Below are 24,592 nucleotides of genomic sequence, written 5' to 3' on the forward strand. Positions count from 1 at the left end.
CAAAAGCACTAAGCTGTGGAATCATCAAATAGCCTTGTAATCATTTTGTTACCATTCACTAAAATAATGGAGGACAGAGAATATCTGCTTTGTATTATATCTAAAAAACATATTTGAACAGGTTCAGTATAAAGTGACAGGATAAGCCTTTGTAATGTGTGTACCAAATCATCTTGTTATCACTGGACTCATTAGTTCAGTACTTGCTGAGATAGCCATAAAAAAGGATAGCCTTCATTCCGTGTTAAATAATAAGAAAAATTGGCAGGTAAATAACCATATTGATCCCACTAAAATAATAAATACAAAGGGTTCTAGAGATGACTTATAAAAAATTTCATGGGTGCTGAGTGTTTAGTATTTATATTTACTGCAAAGGTGATTAATCTTTAATTCACCATTGTTTTAAAAATGGAGTATGCTTTGATTGACATTATTGAGTTTGCAATATGGGAAACAACGCCTATTCCTTGTAATACAATGTTTCATCTTGACCTGCTCCCAACAGGACCTAAAATTATCATTATCCCCTTTTCATGTATGAAGGAACCAAGTCTCAAAGCAACCAAGTTTTATTTGACTAAAATCACACAGCCGTTGAGATCAACACAGGTGATCATGCTGGACCTGAAATCTAGGTGCAAAGTGTTATTTCTTCTATGGCATTTAGAAGACGGTAGAGTAATATATGCACAATTGGTTACTCTTCTAAAAATAGCTTCTCTGTTAGCGCATATAGAGCATGGATATAATGAGCTGAATTCAGCTTAACTTAAAATCCCCTGGGGTTTATATTTCAAAAGTCTGGGCTTGGTTGAGCATACAAAAGGAATAGTTTTCCTCATGCAAACAGGTTATAGTCACATGTTTTTCATTTACAAATATGTTAAGAAGCCATGCATTTTCCATATTTTTAAATGAGTAACATATGATACAACTTGTTAGAGGACATGTTTTGATTCACACATAGGATTTCAGAGTTTCTGTCACTTTGCTGAGATAATTTAACAGTATGTCCAAATAGCACAGCTAACAACCAAGACTTTTGTGGCCGAAATCCCAATATTATTACGATGAATCTAGGTACAGATGAAAGACCAGTAAAATCTGAACCCAACGACAAGCAATTTCAGGGGATAATAGTCTCTCAAATGCTGGAGCTTCTCCACTACACTGACCTCACAAACTATTTAGTATATGGAGTTGATAAATATGCTTACCAAGGGTAGGTAGAGACAGTGACTTTTTCATCAGTTGTAAATAAATACTAAATCCTATAGTACAGAGGAATGCTGGAAAGTGATGGATTGCTGCTTCAGAAAATCCCTACGTTCTTAGGTGGTATAGAATGAAAGAGTGGTAGGAAAAGATCTGACTAAATGGCTTTAAGGATGAAGGGAAGTTGATCTAAGGCATTTGAGTAATGCCTGTGTTGATAAAAAGTGTATCTTAGCCACCTGAAATGGACTGCATATATATACCCAGCTTCCTATGACTTAAAGGTATGATGGCAGATCACTATTTCAAATGGGGGGCATAATACAACTTTAAAAGTGTTGCAATTTTATTGAAAGAGGTTAGTATTGACTGCCGTATCACATAGTTTCGGGGATCACTGTTCAGATGGAATACCATGTGAGAAATAATTCTGGAGCTGGGTAAAGAGATGGTGCTGTGTTGAAAGTACAACTCTTTTTTGATATTTTCATGTGTCAAGATTTTTTTGTATTCACCCAGGACTTCGTGTAAGTTTACTCGGGAGGTTTTCTTTTTCTTTTTTCTCTTTCTTTTGTTTTTCTTCTTTTCTTTCTTTTTCTCTTTTCTTTTTTACCTGTACAGTTCTAGTCTTTCCATGCAAACCTACCCAAGAAACTGGCAAGAATGTTCTCCTGAAATTGAGGCATCCAAATGGCCTTTGTGTGGCTATACTTGTTTATTGGAATAAATATAGCCTGCAGATTCTTGGTAAGATAGAAAAATCTAACTTTCCTTCTCACTCAAGGTTAATAGGTAAAATGGGTTTGCAGAAGAGACTTTAGTCTGACTCCACAACATATCTTGATTATGTGTAGAATAGGACAGGCTTTTGAATGCTCTAAGGAAAAATTAGTCCAAGAACAAATATAAAGTGCAATGTCACATTTCAATTACCATGGATTATGTATACTTATAGAAAGACTCCTTAAACAATAACTATTTTATAAAACCCTATATTTATTTTATGCTTTATTCTTTTTCATTCATTGAGAAATACATTTATTAAGTACTTATATCAGACACTATGCTACAAACTAGAAACCTAATTTGATAAATTCTCTCTGTTGATAGTTTAAATCAGGAAATATAGAAGCAAGATGGAAAAGAATCATACAGAGTTAAGTGGGGAATGAAGATGTTTAATCTTCTGTGGAAGCAGAGAGGATATCTAATAGTGTCTGGGGGTATTTCAGAAGGCTTTTCCAAATAACTGTATGTTAGGTATTGAACTAGTTTGTGACATTTTCATGATTCAAACTCAGAGCAAGTTAAAAGTGGGCCTGATGATGCTGGAATTCATAATATGTAGCAATTTTGGAAGAGTTCTGAGGGAAAATAGCTGGAAAAAAATCAAGAGTGCTGTGCCAGTTCCTGGCAATAAGGCAAAAATTTAATCCATTTAGAGGTATGAGATTGGAGCTTCGTGAGTGATGACTTTACAAAAGTCATGTTAGGAAGAAAATGGCAGGAGAATGGGAGAAAGGGTGTCAGAAGCCTCAGAAGGCTGCTAAGACTAGAGACAAGAGGTGAGTAAGCTGTTGCAATATGCCAGGACAGAATGCTAGCAATTTGAACTAGAAGCATTTCTGAGATAGACTTTTAAAGTTGATTCAATTGCATCAAGTAGCCAATTAGATTGGCTATTAAGAGCAAGCTAGAAAAGAGATATAAAATAATATTGAGGTTGTTCAATGTAATAGTACCATTATATAAGATTGCTCTCTTGAAACTCAGATCTTCATAAAGTAGGTAAGTTTCTATTTTTATCTCTTTTATTACCATACCATCATGATATCATAGATTTAAACATTGTTATGTTAATGGTTACATGGAACTTCTTGTGTAAATCTATGTGCAAAAATCTTGATTAATTCTTTTGCATCCATGAAGAATTTATTTCACACAAATGACATTTTTATTTGATACTTAGAAACTAATAACTTATCTCGGAATAATTTTATAGGAGTTCACAAACATCAGAAATTATGTTGGATATTTCTGGAAAAAAATCATAGGCATGAAGGCTTTCAGTTGTAGTGAGAGTTATGACCTTTGCTTTTGTTCTTCCTACCTTTCTCTTCTTTAGACTGAAGCTGTCTGAAAGAGTTACAGACTTAGAATGAAGAATTTTGGTACCATTGCACTCAGCCTCAACCCACTTGATGTAAAATTGTGGGATACATCAACCATGTCCTTGGAATTGGAGTTAATATAGGGTTATTTCATTCGACCATATAAATTGTTATCTCACATATTGCTTGATATATTTCGTGATTATGGTCATTGAATTCTAGTAAGGTCAATGAAGTTTTGGTTGTGGAAGCTGGGGAAAAAGAATACAATTAAGTGTCTAACATTTTTAGAGTCTACAGTTTCTTGGGTTGAAATTGTGATTTTTCTAATATAGAGAAATTAATCATAATGTATTTGCTAAAGTTTGCTAATCCACTTCCATGTGCTTGAAATTCTCTCATTAATGCCTATACATTTTCTTATATTTCATTACTATAGAACAGAAGAGTTTGGAAGTTGAAAGGGTCACTTTTTTCAATGGAGAATCCAGAGGCCAGATAGGAGGTTTTACTAAAAGCCATTTATGGCAACGGATTGTACAATCAAAACTTTAGAACTCTACTTCCAAATCCATGCAGTTAGCTAAAAGGGGATAAAAGTAAACACTTTACAAAACAGTTTATATGCAATTAATACACAGAGTTGAAATTGCACTATGTCTAGAAAATGGAGTCATCTTTGTCTCTTGAGTGGGGGCTGGGAGTGGTGGCAAGACTGGCAATAGCAATGGTTCTATTTATGCAGTTAAATGATCTTACTACAGGAAGAATGGCACAAGTTTACTGGCTCATTAACAATACATTTTCAATCTTTTGATCTATACATTACTTGTTCTGAAAGGTCTTTCAAGGCCACAGATAGGACCTTGACCTCAAATAAAGTGCTTCAAAAATAAGTAGGTCATGACACTTGATGGTTTTCCACACTTTGAATATATAGATGTTAGATCTTTACTTAGTATATTCTTGGAAACATGAATCTAGCAATTTAAGAAAATATCTCACATCTGTATTTTGAATTAGACCTATGGCTATTTGAGAGTCTAAAGACAATCATAGCTAGCTTCTGCCTGTTTCAGATATTTCTTGGAATTACCATTTAAAGGGTAACATGATAAAAAGACTGAGGCCAGCATCAGAGAGAGAATGCCTGTGTGCGTGAGAGAGAGAAAGAGAGAGACAGAAAGAAAGAGAGAGAGACAGAGACAGAGACAGACAGAGACAGACAGAGACAGAGAGACAGCGAAAGAGGGGGAGAAGGGAGAGAGAGAGAGAGAGAGAGAGAGAGAGAGAGAGAGAGAGAGAGAGAAATGTGGAGAGGAAGAGACGGGGAAGAAAGCACGTTGAGGGCAAGAGCTGTGACTTTGTTTATGTAAACCATAGTTAATTTCTGAAGCAGAGTTCATCAAACCTATGACAGTATTTTTATGCCTTACTTAGTAATACTTTGGAACACTAAATGACATATTGCATTGAGGAGAAATGCTGAAAAAATATGGATATTGTTTATTACTTTTAATTATAAAATGATTTATTATGCCATTTATATAGGTAGATGAATATATTTATAAATCATAAAATCACATACCTTTAAAGCTATACAAAAGCTGGCAGAGACCATACTTGTTCACCGTTAGGGAGAGATTCGTGTTATTTTCAATGACGATTCAATTGTAAACTCAAAATGGTGCAAGTTAAAAAGGTTTAACTAATAGGTGTCTAAAATTACATCTTCATAAATCAAGAGGATATGATACTAGAGCTAGAAAAAACCATTCTGATTTTACTACTATTCTGCAGTTCCGATTTTGCATAGCCATTTAATTTATAAACCATATTTATTTCAATAATTAGTATTAACTTTCTCTGCAGTGGACATTACAATTAGGCTTAAATTTTAAATGGGATAGAGATGCCTTGTGAACATAACTTTAAAGGACTCTTATTTATTTCCAATTTCCCTTTAATTATTCATTATGTAGCATTTGGAAGTTCTTAAAGCCAATGAGAGAATGACTTTCCAGATAAATGGGATGGAATCTTAGCCCAGGTTATGGTATCCTGTACTACTGAAGCATTCTTGATGGCAAGGGAGGCCTACTCCCCATGCATCTGACCAATCAATTAAAATTGTACTAGTGTATCGCTGATGCTCTCTTTGTCTATCTCTTTTTTCTTCTTACCTGCCTTCCTGAATGTGTAAAGCCCAGGCCATAGGACATTCAACTGTATGCTTTGTCACTTCTGTTCACTGGAGGAGGCATATTTGTAAATTCTGGGTGTCATTTATGTGACATCTGATTTCAATTATGGCTCAGCAGGTGATTATTTCCTTACATATATACCAGTCAAAACTAGTTTATAAACCCATAAGCATTGTAATTCTGAAAAAGCACTCATATTTCTAAGGAACTCAGTATTGCTAAAAATGAAAGCAATACAGCTAGCCTATTCTTGGCCATTGTGAACAACAAAAGTAATTTCCTGGAAAAGTTGATCCAGCTATTATTCATCCAGTTATTAATATTGAGCACATAAATGTGTACGATACAGTTCTAAACTTTGTTAGGGCTCAAAAATGTTAAAAGACATGATCATTTTTCTTTGATTTCAATTACAGAGGTTTCTTCTCAGTTCTCCTTAACAATGTTTTGTAACTGAATGAATCTCATGGTCATCACATATATGATCATAATTAAAGAATAATCATAAGAAAATAGGTATGTGGAAGTGTAGTAACAAGGCAAAAATATAAGACTCATATATGCACAAGACTTTCTTAATCTGGGGTTTTTCATAACTAGAGAATCCTTTGAACTTCAGAGAGAGGAATGCGGTCAGTAATATTCATACTAAGCAGTTTTATTAAGTACAACTTGATAAGAGAACAAATCAACACCAGTAGGCTTTTGCCAAGCTTCTACTATATGTACATTTTTAGACTATAAGAGATAATATTGAAAATACAATAGTTATAGTCTCCACGCACCCATAGCACCCAGCTGGAATGCCATGATCCCGAAGCCTCACTTCCACAAAGATTGACAGCAGGACACTTGGTTCAATCAGCCAGCACACAAGATCCACAGAAGCAAGGCCCGGCAGGTTAAAGCGCGCCACACTGCCCCTTGTCTTGTCCAATCAGGCCCATTGTGTGGTGCCCTACAGTTAGATACCACACCAAGGCCGGAATGACAGGGGCTTCCGCCCAGAGGAACTCAGGTTGGCTGGTATCCACAAGAAAATGGCTCGCACCATCGGCATCTCTGTGGACCCAAGGAGGCGAAACAAATCCATTGAATCACTACAGGCCAACGTGCAGGGCCTGAAGGAGTATTGCCCCAAGCTCATACTCTACCCCAAGAAGCCTTCTGCTCCACAGAAGGGAGAAAGTTGTGCTGAAGAATTTAAATTGGCCAACCAGCTAACAGGACCTGTGATGCCCTTCCGGATGTATATTAAAGGAAAAGGCCAGACTGATCACAGAAGAGAAGAACTTTAAGGATTTTGTCAGCCTTCACATGGTTTGTGCCAATGCCAGGCTCTTTGGCATCCAAGCCAAAATGGCAAAGGAAGCTGCAGAACAAGATGTTGAAAAGAAAAATATAATGCATGGTTAGAGAGTTCCAATAAAATTTCCATAAAGCAAAAGAAAAAAAACCCAAAACCAACAAAACCAAAAACAAAGAAATTTGTGTATCGCAGGGAGAAATGCACATACCACCACCACTACCACCTCTACCACCACCAAAGGAAGGTAAATTAGCAGGGTTTCAATGCCAGTGGAGCCCATGAGAGCATGAAATGCATACAGACATAAGAAAAGGATGACAGTAGATCTAGGATGTCTGTAGGGACGTATTGAACCTCACTGAACTGTATCAAGGCACTAGCAGAAGACATGGTCCTTTATAAACTTAGAGAGTCTCAGAACAGTTCAAGGTGCTAATAAGTTATTTAGCTCCTCTCTCTAGAATAAGTGGAACTATGCAAACAATGTTTTTGACTTCCTGAAGATAGCCTATGGTTTTTTGAGAGAATCCATGCACTGATACTTAACACAATTCTTGAACAAGGATTAGGGAAAGAGTCAGAGTCATAGTTGCAGCTCAACTTATTTCCATTAGTTTTTTGCTTTGGGCACATTTCTCAAGTTCTTACACTCTGTTTTCACCTATGTAAAATATAGATAACAGTAACCTCTCAGTGAGTTTGGCACTGAATGTATTAATAAGAATCATTTAGTCACATTGTCAAACACCAAACATATTTTTCTATTCTCAATAGCTACCATATTTTTTATGTATTTCCATCAAGGAAAAGGAATTTTCTACATTGCTAGACTAATGTTGAGAGCTGTTTTTCATGCTGTCCTAGCCAACAGATCAATTTGGATTTTAAAAACCATCAAAATGGTAAAATTATGAGTGCTCAGAGAAATATTAGCTGAGGAAATATAAGCCCACACTGAATTCCTAGATTACAACCATCAAAAAACAAGCCCAAATGTTTAAATAAACGTTTAATAAATCCAAAATGCATAGAATGTACACATGAAGGACCATTAGAATGATACAAAACTAGACATTCTTGCTTATCTTATTTCTGTCTCCCCATTGGAGACTGTTGGCCTTTCATACTTCTCCTGCACACCTGCTAATGGACTTAAAATGGACTTGCCCATGGTTTATGTTGACTTACTAATGGACAGCTGAAGGTTTGTGGTCCCCCATCTACTCCCACTAGTAGTATAGTAGAGGCAGCAAGATCAGCAGTTCAAGGCCAGCCTGGATAACATGAAACTCTATTTGAAAGAAGAAAATAACATTTTTAAAATCTGTATAGGAACATACATATTTACAGAGAAACATGCATATATGTATTGGCACAATCATACATAAAAACAGGGTTGCAGCAGATGACACATACTGTAGTTGTTATACAAAGTGATGATGTAGGTAGCTTTATAAACATGACATTTGATGTGGAAATTAAAGGAGGGCAGCAGTGGGTGGTTAGCTTTAAAATCAACTTATTCAGTTGGTCATTGTACAGGTGATTCAGATTGGCTTTGTATACTGTGAACATGTTGATTCCTAAGCTTAAAAATATGCAAACCCAATTTTAAGAAAAGTGGTGGAATTAATACTCATTATATACACAAAGCCTTTCTATTGAGCTTTTCATTGCTTTGTAGTTATTTTCTCCAAAATAAAATGCGTAATTATTTGAATACACTTTTAGCACACACACCATGTGGGCTAAGCTTCCTCTTGACATCTAAAGTCCTTTGAATGAAAGTGTGAATGCGACCCCCTCCTGCTACCATGGTACCCGTCAAGTGTCATGTGAACCTTAGTGTCCCAGGTTTCAAGAGAAATAAAAGATTGTCAGACCAGCCTGCTCCTGAGAAAGACGCAAAATGCAAGACCTGGAGAGCAGCAAGGTCTTGCCAGAAATGAGGCAACCAGTAGGTATTTGTTTCATGGAAAAAAGGGTGGACAGGTGGATGTATGGGTGGATGGTTAAGCAAACCTAATGATACAGTAAGATTAGGATCTATATGCTAATTTATCAAAGCATACTTGTTTACATGAGAAAGAGACACGAATCTATTTTTAAAGAACAAAATACTTGTGATTTGTTGTGCCAAAAGTTAATACTCAATACTGTATTATACACTTATATGAAACTTCCTGAATTGCTAATGAAGTGAGTTGATTTTGTCTTGCCTTTATTTGAGAAAATCCAAAATGCTGGTGATTTGGATAAATAGCAATTGGTAAGGACTGTGGATTTGCAGACTGTCAGAAAAGAGTGAGTGATACATAAGAGCTTGCAAATCATACAATTACTGTTTTCACTATTAGAGGGAAACATTTTCTGGAGAATCAAGGATAAAGGAGGTTATGTGGTGTACACTAAACTGCATTCCTGGTGAGCTAGTGGGAAAGTAACAGCGAAAACTATTACCATCAAGCTATTCTAGGTAGTGGTTCTTGAGTCTTGTGCTAGTTACTCATTTACTGACCAACTTACATCTATTCTCCAAGCTAAGTACATCTCAGCTTTGTTAGAGGGGGAAAGAATCCTTGATTTACTTTGGTTTTTAAGAAGCTCTGAGAAAATTTACTATGGTTCTACATGTTCAAGTGCTGTACAAATTGTAAATTGTCTTGTATGCATATGATGATTTCAGTTATCTTCAGTAGAACCCTCTAGACATTTTTACCTGTTCAATCAAAATTGCATGTGTATTTTTCAATATTTATGGTTATGAATATGAAAGGGTAATTTAACATTGCACACAGTGACTGAATTGGTTGTCATTTGGAGTTAAACTACCATGCTTTGAGCTCTAGCTTTGAATATTCATATACGGATTTCTTTGTGTTCTTGTGAGCTGGGAAGCTTGGAATGGTATTGAGTTACTGTTATGGTTATTTTCTCAATGTGCATGTAGCATTGGTACTAGGTGAGAAGCATGGCTTTTAAAATAAGGTATGTATCTTGGTCCTATTTTCACCTCACTATTGAAGAAGGATTAAGTACAGATTTAAACTGTATGATTCCTCAAATTGGCTGTCTTTCATAAAACACAATCTTTCTCCTAACAATCCCTAATCCAAAACACCTATTCTAGACTTTTTTTTTTGGTATATCACTCTTTTCAAAGTACTAGATTTTTGAGACTTGGAAATCTACTTAGAGCATGTCTTCTTAAAAAAAATCTATTACACAGGAGAATTGTGCTTTCTGTTTGACTATTCATCATCCAACTAAATTTTTTTCTGGTGTACATTAAATCCAGGCATACCTAATTTTTCAGAAGTTATTCTGGGAAGGACTATCTATGTTATTATGTTAAATGAATTAGGTGTATCAACAATTTAAATATGAAAGACAATAACAGATTTAAGAACATTATCATTGAAAAGGAAGCTAGAAGGAACCCATGGCTCCAGCTGCATATGTAACAGAGGATGACATTGTTGGGCATCAATGTGTGGAGAAACCCTTGGTCCTGTGAAGGCTTGATGCCCCAGTATAGGAGAATGCTAGGCTGGTGAGGCAGGAATGGTTGAGTGGGTGGGAGAGCACCCCCACAGAAGCATGGGGTAAGGGTGAGATGGGGTTTTATGGAGGGAAAACTTCAGGGAAGGGGGATAACATTTAAAAAGTAAATAAATAAAATAACCAATAAAAAATAAAAGGTATGATCCTTATGGTTATAAAATGATTAATGAGTATAATCGCCCTTCACTAATCCCAATGATTCCCACTTAATAAACAGGCTTTTGAATACTAGTTTCTTTTTGTATTTAGCAAGGCCGAACAATTTTATTTCTGGTGGAAGATTTGGTTATCTTTAACTTTGTGCCTTCAGTTTTAAAGTGTTCATAGTCATGGACTATTATGTGGAAGCTCAAAGAGATTTTGTAGGTAGATATATATTTCTTTAAAATGGCTTTAAATAGATATATTGCAAGTTTCACACATAAGGGAATCATGCATAAATTAACGATCTGAGACCACATTGATAGCCTGGGCCCTCTATTTAAAGCACAAATTCCTGTACCACTTAAATAGCTGTCAGCAAACAGGAGCAGAGGATAAAGGTGATGGCTGCCAAGTCTGAGGACCTTAATTTGATTCCTGAAATGCACATGGTAGTAGGGGAGAACTGACTTCTGCAAATTTGCCTGCAACCTCCACTCACACACCTTGGTGAGTTTATATGCACAAATGTACATGTTAAATACATACAGACATATAAAAATAAATATAATAAAATAGGCTCATAGGAACTTTGAATAAACCTATACCTTGCTACTCTATACTTCACTTCATCTCTTTGGAGCAGAGCAACAAAGTTTTAAGGTGAGCCTCATGGTACAAACATTGGTGTGCAAAACAAGCATAGGAAGAAGAACACTATCAACTAACAGACCCCTCAGAGCTCCCAGGGACTAAAGCACCGACCAAAGAGTGCACATGGACAGACCCATGGCTCCAGCTGCATGTGTAGCAGAGGAGGGCCTTGTTGGGCACCAATGGGGGGTTGCTTGCTCCTGTGAAGGCTTGACCCAGAGAAGGGTAATGCTAGCGGGGTGAGGCATGAGTGGGTAGGGAGGTGTGGGAGTATCAGCTTAGAAGAAAAAGGGAGCGAGAGATTCAGGGGAGATTTGCAGCGCGGAGACTGAAAAGAGTAACAACATTTGACAGGTAAATAAATAAAATGATGAATAAATAATAAAATAAAAAATGAGTATTTGCCAGTTAAATAAAAATTTACTTACAATTCTTTGGTGAAATAGAAATAAAGTCATTGTGACTAAAAATGTAGAATGTCAGATAGATTTGAGTTTTCTCACCTGGAACCACGTGGTAGAAGGAAAGAACCACATGATTATGGCATTGGTGTATTGTTGAAAAATGGGATTATCTATCTTTTAGTTAAAATAACCATCTTTTAACCTTGGTCTTATTACAACTTATACTTCCGTAGACATTACCTATATTATATGTTAAGAGAATAAATTAGTTCTTAAGTTCTCAATTCTAACTGTCAGTTTGAAATTAATGTATACTTGTTAAAAAGTCACACGCGCACACAAACACACACACTAGGCATTTATGTGAAAATTTACCATGTTAAAACCCCAAAACTACTATGGGCCAATATGCACCTTACCATAATCTTAGGCAAGGAGAAGTGTCCTGTTAGGATCTCTGTGTAGTTTATATCTCGGTGTTTCCTCCTTGAGGAGAGGAGAGAAAAAGTAGATAAAAAAACAATGACCATGGCTGAAAATAATTTTTAATAATTGTATAATTTCTATATTATTTTAACAAAGTCAGAAAAATATTATCACAATTATGCCCATGTCATGGCAGCAACCATTGGATACTGATAAAGTAATATACAGGGGCATCTATGACATTTGCACAGAGATTTCAAGGTCTTGGCATCAAATTACAGAAAAGAACATGAATAGTGATTCTATTCTGGTTTATTATAAACGTGACACTTTGGATATAGGAGAAAGCATCCAGTGCTATGAATATCAAATAAAAGCTTTGAAATCTTGAATATACAAGTAATTCTTATTGGAGAAATAACCCCTGTTCTTTATATAAGGAACACCATGGCTTTTGGAAATTAATTCTCACAGTTGCTAAATCTCTCCCTTCTAACCACCTGTAATCACACATTCCCTTTATAAAATTCAAACCAATTTAATTATTTTGTAAACTCTCAGAACTTTGATATAAAATTTGTCCAAATAAAAAACCTATCCCTTGGCCTTGTTGGGCACCAATGGGAGGAGAAGCCCTTGGTCCTGCCAAGGCTAGATCCTCAGTATAGGGGATGGTCAGGGTGAGGAGGCAGAATGTGGTGGGTGGATGGGGAGGGGGAACACCCTCATAGAAGAAGGGGAGAGGGATGAGATAGGAGGCTTATGAATAGGAAACCAGGAAAGAGAATAACATTTGAATTGTAAATAAAAAAATCCAATCACACATGCTCATTTTCAGAAATAGCTGAGATAGAATTCCATAGTATACTAGAAATTATAAATTCTATAACTTTTAACAAAGTCAAAATGAATGTGTGCATGCACATTGACAAAACCATAACTTATTGTATTTCTATTCTGATGTATTTAATGCATTCAAGAAATCACAGAATAAAGTTGATATTATTTCTCTTAATGAAAGGTTAAGAAAAAACTGATGCCGGGGTTCATACCTAGGGTTCTATTTCTCACCTGAATGTGAGGGACCTTACCACTCACTCTTCAATCAGAGTACATCTCCTCAGTAGTACATAGTGACCGAGCATCTACCACTGTGTTAGGTTGTCTGTGTGAGTTACTTTTCATTAGCTGTGGGTTAAACTGCTTCCAGCCAAGAATAATTTAAAAACAAGAGGAGAATATATAATCAAATATATAAAGCAAAAGTATCTTCATCAAATAGTGAACTAGAAATCTGGGGAACTTAAAGGAGTTCTTTTTGTGTATTTGGCTTCATAGAGACACTTGACACTAATGAGTCTGTTTGTTTCCATGGGGATGAACAAGGAAATTTCTTGGCTGTATTTAGATGTGTGAAATTTCTATGCTTTTGTTGTAATGTAAGTATCAGTATATTTTAGGAACAGGGGGCAAGTATTCTACGATTTCCATGTTTAAAAACAGAACAAGCAAGATCACATTTCAATGGAAACTATTTCAACATGTGGGAAGACTAAGTATTTAAACAGTAATTTTTCCACTTTGGCATAAATTTGAATTTTTTGGTGATCCAAAGTTACCTATTTGGATGACAAAAATCTGAACTTTTTGGAGGTGTCATTGTTTCTTTATTTTCATGAGAGTCATTCAGATTCAAATCAACATGTTGATTTGGAAGCAACAGAAAATTTAGTTGCGCTTCTCATACTAGAGAAAATATTGAAAGGCATATTTCCAAATATCATTTAGCTGATGATACTTAGTGTTTTCTACATATTTAGTTTGCACCTCAAGATGATATTGGTACTTAGGTACAAGCTCATTATCCTTAAGCCTCTGGCTTCCTTTCTGTTTAATTCTTCTTGAAACAAGCAGCATGTGTCTCTCTCACTTCCTGGGATCTTACTAAACAGTGTTTTCTCTTCATGGCCCAACTGAAGATTGTAGAGGTGCTTCCTCTTTAGTAAGGAATGATGCTCAAGCATTTGAATTAGCTAAGGAAAACTCACTGAAAACGATTTGGACTTCCATAGGGTCCAGATTTTCTCTCCTTACACTCTGTGTTTCTCTTCTTTTTCATATATTATGACATTACTATGTCCTGCTTCTATGTACAGTATGTTGTGTTCTAGATATTTCTTTCTTGAACTACATGTTCCAGAATCCTAGTGTTCCTTTCCTTATTTCCTCAGCATCTTTCTGCATCTGTTTTTCTTACCTCATCCTCACCCCGTCTCTGCACTTTCTGTGTTGCAGCCATAGATGGTTTTTATTCTTACAATTTTGTAGACAAGAAAGCCATAGGTCTTGACAATTTTTGACCTGTTCATTACTCTACTTCCTAGCTTGTCCCAACATCCTCTCATCTAGTGTTTTCCAACTGTATAAATGAGCCAATGTTCTCTCTCACAGTCTTGCCTCATTCTATGCTTCTCGTTTTCCAGTGAGACTTATAAAGTGAGACCCATGCTTCTGCCATGTGTAATATGTGCCCTATATAAGCATGTTTTACATTGGAATTTAATTGCTTGTTAGTGATTCTTCTGCAATAATCTGGAAACTCTTTGAGGTTAGGAAGTATAGATAGTTCATTTCCTTGTATATTCCTCACACCTACCTAGCGCAGTGCTTAGAATTTATGTAAAGTCCCAATTAATAATAACTGTGACCTGGCTTGCTTTATTAGTTTTCCAGGCTAGTCATAACAAGTAGTACAAGTAAACACCTTTCAATTGAATTACTATTTAAAGATTTTATTTCCAATGCCAAACATATCCTGAGGTATTTCTGGGTGCTCTCTTTGAACGTAGATTATTTGTGGGCATACAATCTAGCCTCACAGTTTCTCTTTCCGATGTTTACACTCCAGTAGACCACTTACTGCTTTAGACCTTCTTACTATGGACAAATAAAAATATTTACAGTGCATCTCTCACAACAGCCAGGAAAACAGTCACAGAGTCTACAGGCTTTGAGTGTGAGTGTTCCAAGTCTATTTGGAGCAATAAACTCTTCAAATTCACAGATTCTACTGGCCTTCTTGCTCCCACAGCAATAGAGTGTTTTAAGGGCCAAAGATAAAGATCTATCTTCTTTTAATGTCAATTGTTTTGTCAGACCCTAGGCATGTTCTTTTCTCTAGGAACCAAAACATATTTTAATATTTTCATGCAACTATTGCCTGAATACTATATTTGTGTGATGCAGTCTAACATTTACTTTTTTCTATATGTACTTTAGAAGTCTTCTTCTTAGATTCTCTAAGTAGAGTCACTTGGAAAGTAAACATCGATACTCAAAAACTAATTGGCTGACATTAGTCTATTTGTTACATCACAGATTATTTTTTTTGGATATTTTATTTATTTACATTTTAAATGTTTTCCCCTTTCCCAGTTTTCTGTCCACAAAACTTCAATCCCTTTCCCCTCCCCCTGCTTCTATGAGGGTGCTCCCCGATCAGCCCACCCACTCCCATCTCGCAGCCCCTAGCATTCTCCTACACTGGGGCATCAACCTTCACAGGACGAAGGGCCTCCCCTCACATTGATGTCAGATGAGACCATCCTCTGCTATATATGTAACTGGAGCTATGGGTATAGCTCAATATGTATTCCTTGGTTGGAAGTTTAGTCCCTGTGAGCTCTGGGGCATCTGGTTGGTTGATATTGTTGTTCTTTCTATGGGGTTGCAAACCCCTTCAGTGCCTTCAGTCCTTTCTCTAACTCCTCCATTGGTGACCCGGTTCTCAGTCCAATGTTTGCCTGCGAGCATCTATCTGCCTCTGTATTTGTTAGGCTCTGGCAGAGCCCCTCAAAAGACAGCTATATCAGGTTCCTGTCAGCAAACACTTCTTGGCATCAGCAACAGTGTCTGGGTTTGGTGGCTATATGTATATGGGCTGGATCCCCAGGTGGGGCAGTCTCTGGATGGCCTTTCCTTCAGTCTCTGCTCCCCTCTTTGTCCCTATATTTCCTGTAGACAGGAGCAATTCTGGGTTAACTGGGGGCTGTACCTAACCTCTGGATATAGTCTCTTATAGGTTCTTTATCCTGTTTGTTGGGTATGTTATTCATCAATTGTTTCTTTATTCAGAAACATAAATTATCAATATACTGTTCTCTTTCTGGTGTGTTGGATTCACTAGCACTTGTTATAACCTTTAAAGTCTCTCTCTCTCTCTCTCTCTCTCTCTCTCTCTCTCTCTCTCTCTCTCTCTCTGTGTGTGTGTGTGTGTGTGTGTGTGTGTGTGTGTGTATACACCATACTAATGTGTTTTATGGCACTAAAATGGTCTCAAAAATAGGCTTTGTTTTTCAGCTAGGCTTCACAATTTACCTAGTGGAAAGTATGTTTGAATCAATGGACCTGGCATATCATTAGACTTCTTGAGTCAAAGTAAATGAAATGTGTAGGGTCATAGCTCTTCCAAAGGATAAAGACTGATTCTAATACTAAAAATTTAAAGGATGGATTGTCACCTTGAGAAAACAAGATAGATTTACCAGTTGAGATAAAAAATAATTGGTAAGATGATACCGCAACTGGTTAGAAAGTATTCTTGGTTTTGGAAAGTAAATATCAAAAAAGAAAGTAAATATCTGGCAAATAGCTCTTTCTGTTTTCAACTTTCTGATTAGTACAACCTGTTCTCTGACAATGTGAATCATATAGTCACAGAACCAAAGAAACAAAAGACTATCTCTGACTCCTAGTTGAAGCCTTTTAGAAATCTGGTGGAACTGAAGTCCAGAGAAGGGTTAGAGGCTTCCTTAGAGTTAGTCACTAGAAGTGTGCTCCTTCTGACTCTCACTTTTCTCTTTCATCACATCGTAATTAGCAGCAATCTGCTAGTTCTAGCATGTTATAACTATAAATTCCATTTAAGAAACAATAAATCTTAGAAGTTAATGGCATGGACTCAAGAACTAAATTTCCTCAGTTGGAGCCCCACACTAACACTTTGGCAAGACACTTTCTGTTTATATGCATTTTTCTAGAGAAGCCAAAACAAATCATCACAGATTTGGTGGCTTAAACAAAAAACAAAAAAACAAAAAAAAAATTTCCTCATAATTATAGATGTCAAAATTATAAAGCCATATTTAAGAAAGAACATGAAATACTTTCTAGGAAATTTAACTTAGAAGATAAATCACAGAATATGAACCAAAATTGACCAAGTAGCCAACAATGAGGAAATATTTTGATGTGACACAAAAAAACATGCATAGGCTACAAAGTGTTAAAGATAACAATTGCCCCACCATAGCTTAGTACAATCAAAGCTTCAGCTGGATTGATAACAGTTATATGTGATGAGACTGAACAATTGTGTATTTCAACGTGGACTAGTATTATATTCACTAAACTGGCTAATAAAATAGAAACATTAGTAATTGATTACAGTACTTCTTCCCACTCATCCTTATTATAGTTTTGAATCCACCTAAGTCCAGTCACTCAGACAACTGTTACCACTCAGTGAAAGTTGGTCTTTAGTCTAGCTGCAGGGGATGCCAATTATTAATAAATAGAATTAACAGAAAAATTCACCTTACCTAAAAACTACTATTCTTGAGATTCATAACCTAAGGCTGCATTTTTTTAGTTTATACAACACACTTCGTTTGCTGATTTGTAGATATGTTAGAAATATTCTTCTGGAGAATTGAATTAGGTCAGACATAATTACATAGATTTATAATTGTTACTTGAAAAACAAAGATTAGATTTCTCTGTTTTATGTTAACTGGCTTCATTGAGATCCTAACATTCAATGAAATTTACAAATTATAGCATCATATGATGGTCATTGGAATCTTGGTCTAGAATATTTTAAAAATGAATATATGGTTTTGCCAAAAACTAATGTATTATTTTTTCTAATAACCCCAAAAGAAAACCCTGGGTTTATCCTCTCTTGTAACAAGGCATGTAAATAGGACATGGTGTATGATCAGCACTGTAGATTATTATCATAGGACCTAGGAGTTATACAGAGCACTCTCGATAATTTGACTTGCCATTTTTTGTGCTGTTTCAATATCCATGTCTTATTCAGAGAGAAATAGGAGCCTATTAATGAGGTAGATTAGTCTTAAATGACCAGGAATCATGTACAGTTGAATTTTTGGAAGTTTAAAGCACATATAAGTTAATGCGTGCACATAATTACACATAGATATGACTTGACACGTAAAATGTTTCCTACTTGCTTGCTTTGCTTATGTTTAATATATCTCAGAGTCAGAAGATGCTTCCAATAATGCTCTCACTGGTCTTCAGACTAGGATATGGGCATTTATCTATGTGGAAAGTTTCTCCAAGAGTGCATTTGGGAGGAAACCCTTCCAAAGAAAATAGAACAACCAACACTTTATGTTTCTCTGAGATAAAATCAAGTTGAAGCTTTTATATTGCCATATCAACCAGTAATTACGCTTTGAGGAAAGTTGTCCCAACCGTGTGTATTGGTAGCTCTTGGCGGTGAAGGATAATTCCAAGAATGGAGGTTCAGTCCTGTGTAGCTAGTAAACACTTCTCGTAGCAAAGGATGTATGAGTTCTTCTAAGTATGAGGTCAGAGAAGACCTAGGTCACTTATGACACTACTTGAGAATCTACACCAGTACGCATACTCTGCATCTGCTGGAAGCAATACTGATATTGATACATATAACAGGTGTTTAACTTAGGAATTGACATGCTAGGTTTTTTCATCATTTCACAGCAGATTCATCACATAGGTAAATTGTTTAAATACACATTTTCAACTAACCTGATGTAATGCTTATTAATGCCTTCTGGATAAAGCCACTTGAAGAAAAGCCATCACTTTCTTTATATAGACACAGTATTACATCTTTCGTACATGTGAGATCCAAAGTCCATTAGATCTTGCCTGACAAGGGAAAGAGGTTTATTAGGTTTCCTACAAATAATTTATTGTTTCAATGGAATGAATGTCTGTGTAAATCAGAGTTGTTTAAAAGAATGAAGTGCCCAAATATGGAAAGCTCTACTGTTGCCTAGGACTAGCCTGTTCATGACCTCTTATGAAGAATGCACTTTTAATTAAAGAGTACCTTCAATTCAGCTGTATGTGCTCTGACACTAATGCTTTTAAACTTGAAGAGAACTCTGGGTACACAAACTTGTGAGTTATTATAGATAGGAGGAGGAAGTGAAGTTTATAGACTCTGCAACTACTATGAGTGAAACTTGTATTTTCATTCTACAAATAACACATTGGTGTCACTATACCTGAATCAGCTGCAGCATATTTGAAGTGTTGATGTTTTAGCTTTAGAAATATAAGTATACATTGTGCATGCGTGTGTGTGTGTGTGTGTGTGTGTGTGTGTGTGTGTGTGTGTGTAAACTGTTATCAATTATAATGAATGTGCTTAGGAAAATTATAGTTACAGTCAATGTTTGAGAATGTGTTGCTTTCTAAATTTGAAAATAGAACATCTGCTTTGAACCATGAAATAGAGGCATCATAAGGCACAATTTAGCTGCCATTTAACATGGCCACTTAATTTTCTATGCACTTGGTTTTACTTCTACCCTCATTCCAACTGTGCACATGATCTACTAAATACAAACCGTATGCCACTGAAGGAAGGACCCCAAGTATGACTGAGATAATGACACTCCAGGAGAACTCATGTCCATGGAATCTGAAGACAGGCTTAAGGAATAACAATACCATCTGACAGCAAATAATCAACACAGGAAATTTGGGCCACAACAGCTTGCTTGCTCTCCTAGCTGTCATGGTTGATTGGTTATTCTCATCGCCCTTTGTTTAAAATCATTTCAGAATTAATTGGCGTTCATTAACAAAAGTCTTTGCTGTGGAATTGCAGAAACAGTCATTAATGTAGCTAATAAACATAAAAAAGAAAAAAGGTCCTATTACTGGGTCCCTACAGACTGTTAACTAACATTTTGAATAAGAATACATAAACATAAATTAAACATTTCTCAGACTGCTAAGAATGTGGGAATTTCACATGGTGGTCTATAATAATGCTTTGAATAAATTTGTTCCTTTTAAAAAGCATGGTCTAGAGAAAGTGATCCTGATTAGAAATCATTATCTGGAGTGGTATATCTGAGGAGCCAGGCAAAATCCAGAAGTGAGTTACCTCACCAGCCAACAGATTTTTTCTACACAATAGAGACTTTGATGCGAGATCTAAACTAAATCTAACCTGCTGGCATTGTACAGTCACTTAAATAAAATCCCTCATTAAAAATATACACCTATTCCCAAAACCAAGAAACAAATTCCACTTCTTTCTAAGAATAAGTAACACTTTCTAATTTAATGGCCTGAGTTCTGACTTACTGAATTTATTAACTTTTTTAAACACAATGCATAAGAACAAACTCTAGCATTGTTTTCTAGTGATATTCTAACCTGTATCTCTTTTTACCTTAATATGTGATCTCATATCACAATCAGAGCCAATACCACATTTTACATCTTTCCCTGACTTTTGCTTCTGGTGTGACCTATACTTCTGTTTTGTGTTTGTTTGTTTTCTGTTACATTATCTTTTCTCCCATGGACTCTCTTTACTCTCTCTTCCATTTTGAAGAACCTGTTTCATTCGTTGCAATGGGCTAGTAGGATTCAAAATAACATCTTTATCTCAAGAGCCTTTATTTATTCACACTTTTATGTAAAATAATATATTGGGAGGATCAAAGGTTTGGGGTGTGAACGACATTAAGGAAGGCATTATTTGATCTCTCATAGTTCGTCTTATAACCCCTAAAAGACTCACATCTATTCCGTATGAAAAATATATTAGTACCATTCCATCATACCTACATGTCTCAACAAAGACAATCACAATAGGTCTTATTAAGGTATATATTTCAGATTAAGGAAAAGTTATGAAAAACTTAAAGGTTTTGTGCTTCAGATTTTTCTCAAATGTCTTTGGGCTGTTAAGCCACTTTAAATATTCTCAAATGAGTAATCTTAGAGGGTATATTATATATGTATGGATTCTGTGAGATGAATGTCCTAGAAATCCAAGTGTTCATCTTAGTGAAATGCAATGTCCTTGAGATAAAATGTTTATAAATACATTTACAGTTTCTTAGGGAAAAGTTACTTTTTATTGTTCTAACTACTATGATATTGAATTTACATGAAATCATTTGGTTTCCTTTTACTTGGGAGTATAATCATTCCAGGTTGTAAGTTACTGTTGCAAATCAGCAACCAAAGTTAAACACCACTTCTCCATCTACAGCAGATACTCTGGGTCATTGACAGAACAAGATTTAGAGGCACACTTGTTTTCTAGTCTATTGCTCGTACATCTTTCTCTTACCATGTTCTCTTCTCTATATATCAAAAACAATCATAACTTCTTCAGATGGGTAGCAAATTATCTTATTTCTAGTTTCTCTCCTCAGACAAACTAATTTAGGTAAGTCTACAATTCTGACTTTTGATAGTGTGGTGAATCATTTTTATATTTGAGTATCTTAGACTATTGGGTTGTTAAAGGGTTAGAAGTCATGTTGTATATGTAAGACACAAGATCCAGCCTATGATCCTGAGCCTTTTATATAATTAAAAATTTTCAGTGTATCTAGAAATAATATAAGCATTCCTCATTTCTACTGTATGTCACAGACTTAGCATGGAAAATGTTTTGTTGATTTATTTAAATACAAAATACCAGGACAGGTAATTTATAAGGGGATGTTGATACATTTTAATAAATGTCATATCATTTCAGAAGGGCAAATGCTGAATATTTCAACAAAGTATACTTTTATTATGGTGACAAGCATGCACAGGAATATCTAGAGTATACATGTCATTGCTGGTGTCATAATAGAGTGGATTTAATATTAAACTCTTTACTACAAAAGAGAGTTCTGATGTTATAAAGAAAAATTGTGTTAACCTTTGGTAATTACAATATACAACTAGGAAGACTAAAAATTGTTAGTCTAACTTTCGTTTACCGACTAGAACATCTAAATGGCTTTAGGCATCACAAAACAATAAAAAGGTGGCTTCTTATTGGTCTTTGATCCATTTTAATTTATTTTTGATGTTGTATGCAGTTTCTGAATATCTTTTGTGGCTTGTAATAAAATAGCCGCAGTGCAATTTTGCATGTATGTCAAGCGACGCGTGACCTGGTATGCAAATTTAATACCAAGGTGCCAAAGCTGCATTCATAATGTTTCCTAGCTACAGAGCTGTTTAAGGCAGTTTAGAAATCAATGAATATGTAATATGAATGTGATAAGACCTAAATAAAAACCCTATTTATCTACTATGAAAAAAGTATTTATACACAGAACACTTAGCACAAGCAGAAAACGGACAGAGTTTCCAATTATGTGGTTTGCATAAACAAATGTTAAACTATGTGAACTGAATAGATAATAATGTAGTCAGTTCTTCTGCATCATGGTTGAAACTTTGAAAATTTTACAGCTGTATTGCTTCTTCTCAAGATAGAAATCATATTAAATGTGAACCGAACCTATGGATCTCCCATGTTCTAGTATTTCCTCTCCACTTTACCTTAGCCTAGTATTTAAAGATTTAACAGCAAGGTAAGTAGATATATACTCTTCAAATGCGTGCAGTTTATTATTCAATGAGAGAGAACAATGCACAGCAATGGGAAGAAGTAATAAAAGCCTTCCTGTGGGTTATTTTAGAGTGCATCATGTTATTTGCATCATCTTCTACTCAGATGAGTATAACACTAACGTTCCTGTTGAATTAGCCACACTAGTATTTTAGTAAGCATGTAGCTTACTGACCAGATTTCATGTTGCCACTGGCTACACTAAGGGCAGAGATGGACTGGATGGGTATATACAGGATGTAATTGATAGAAATAATTGTCAGCTTTTCATAATGAGAAAAATATACATTTATTTCTCTCCAGAAGAATTTAGAAAGCAAGCAAGTATGTTAAATATGATCAATGCATGTGCACACATCTTTACATGAGTGTGCATGTGTGAATAAATAAAAGTATACACACACATACACATGCATGCACACACAGAGACACATAAACACACACAATCTGTACTGTTTTCTGACACTATTGTCAGTCAGATTGCAGAAACATATATGTAGAGGAAGCTGCTACAATACGAGTTATACTGCATAGAGCAGTCAATGAAAATGTTGAGGCAGGATTTGCAAAGGAGGCCCATAATGCCAGAAGGGTGGCAATGATATTTGGAAGAGCTTGGAATATACCTCTCTAGTGGCAAAGTACTATTACAACAAAGTCAGAAGGAGGTAGAAACGACAGGGCAAGTCAGTGCTCTTGGGAGATAATGATGAACTTTCATACTGGGTTTGTGCTCAGGTCCTTCACAGGAGAAAATTGGCTTCTACAAACTTAGCTCAGTTCCATCCACCATTTGTCCTTAGAAAGTCTGCCAGAATAAAATAGTACCAGATAAAAATGCAGTGCTGCCCTGACTCTGCATCTCCCTTGCCATATATTTTCTAAGAGAACCTAATATTCATATAATAACTCCAAAGAAGACCACAGTAAGTATGAACTACATTCAATCCAATATCAAGATTTTAGTAGTATACTTTGTGTTTGGTTTTACCACTGTGTTTTCTGTTCAGTCTTAAGCACATAGTAATTTCTGGATCGCACCTGAAGGGTTTATATTGCTTTCTAATGAGATGTGATTCCAGTTACTGTTCATCCTATTTAACAAATGGGGACAAAGTCAGGATAAGTGCTGGGATCCTCAAAAGACTGGGTTGTGGAACTGGGTGAAATGAAAATTTGGCAATTTTATGGGTCATTTCTTTGACAAAGACAGCCAAACTTCATGATTCAGACAAAAAATAATCTACTTTGGCCACTTTCATTGAACAGATGAGCTGAAAAATTGCCAAATCTCTATTTCTGATGCTCTGTTCAAACCAGCCTTCTTTGCAACAAGGCCAGGCGAGCAGGCTGTCTCCCCAGATAGGCTCTCCTTATACTTAGCTTAATTAAATGTGTGAGGCACCCAATATGGTGAAGTTATCCAAGAGAGTATTTGAACTCTACATTGATCCAAAATTGGAAACTATAGCTGAAATGGGGAGAGAACCCATTCTGACAGGACTAACACCTTGATCCTAAAGCAGCCTCGATCTTGACAATGAAGCACTCCTAATCTTCCTAAACTGCCTTTGATTATTTGTTCATGCTGATACAGCTACTGTGACCATGCCCCTTTTTTGATTCTTCCTGGAAAAGAAGGGTTGCTTGGGAATATAACTGCAGAAAAATATTATCACTTGTTTTGAAAAAACATCCAAAATTCATCTATTTTCTAAGATTCTAATTTAGTTATGTATAAACCACAGGCCAAATAGTTTACTTATACTTGGCCCTACTATGTTGCAATACTTCTGAAGCTACATCAATTGACTAGGAAATGCCCCATCACATGTTTTATGGGGATGAAAATCTTTCACCTATTAGAGATTATAAAA

The 24,592-nt window shown here is 35.8% G+C and overlaps 1 protein-coding gene and 1 pseudogene across 2 annotated transcripts in view; both read left to right on the forward strand.

Annotated features, from left to right (window-relative positions):
* Positions 1-24,592, forward strand: part of Aff2 (ALF transcription elongation factor 2) — a 504,495-nt gene that overhangs the window by 191,483 nt on the left and 288,420 nt on the right. The gene's annotated exons all lie outside the window — the stretch shown is intronic.
* On the forward strand, positions 2,719-7,023 carry LOC147998396 (large ribosomal subunit protein eL13 pseudogene; annotated as a pseudogene).

The sequence above is a fragment of the Rattus norvegicus genome, chromosome X (genome assembly GCF_021556685.1).
Source record: "Rattus norvegicus strain SHRSP/BbbUtx chromosome X, alternate assembly SHRSP_T2T, whole genome shotgun sequence".
Classification (NCBI taxonomy): Eukaryota; Metazoa; Chordata; class Mammalia; order Rodentia; family Muridae; genus Rattus; species Rattus norvegicus.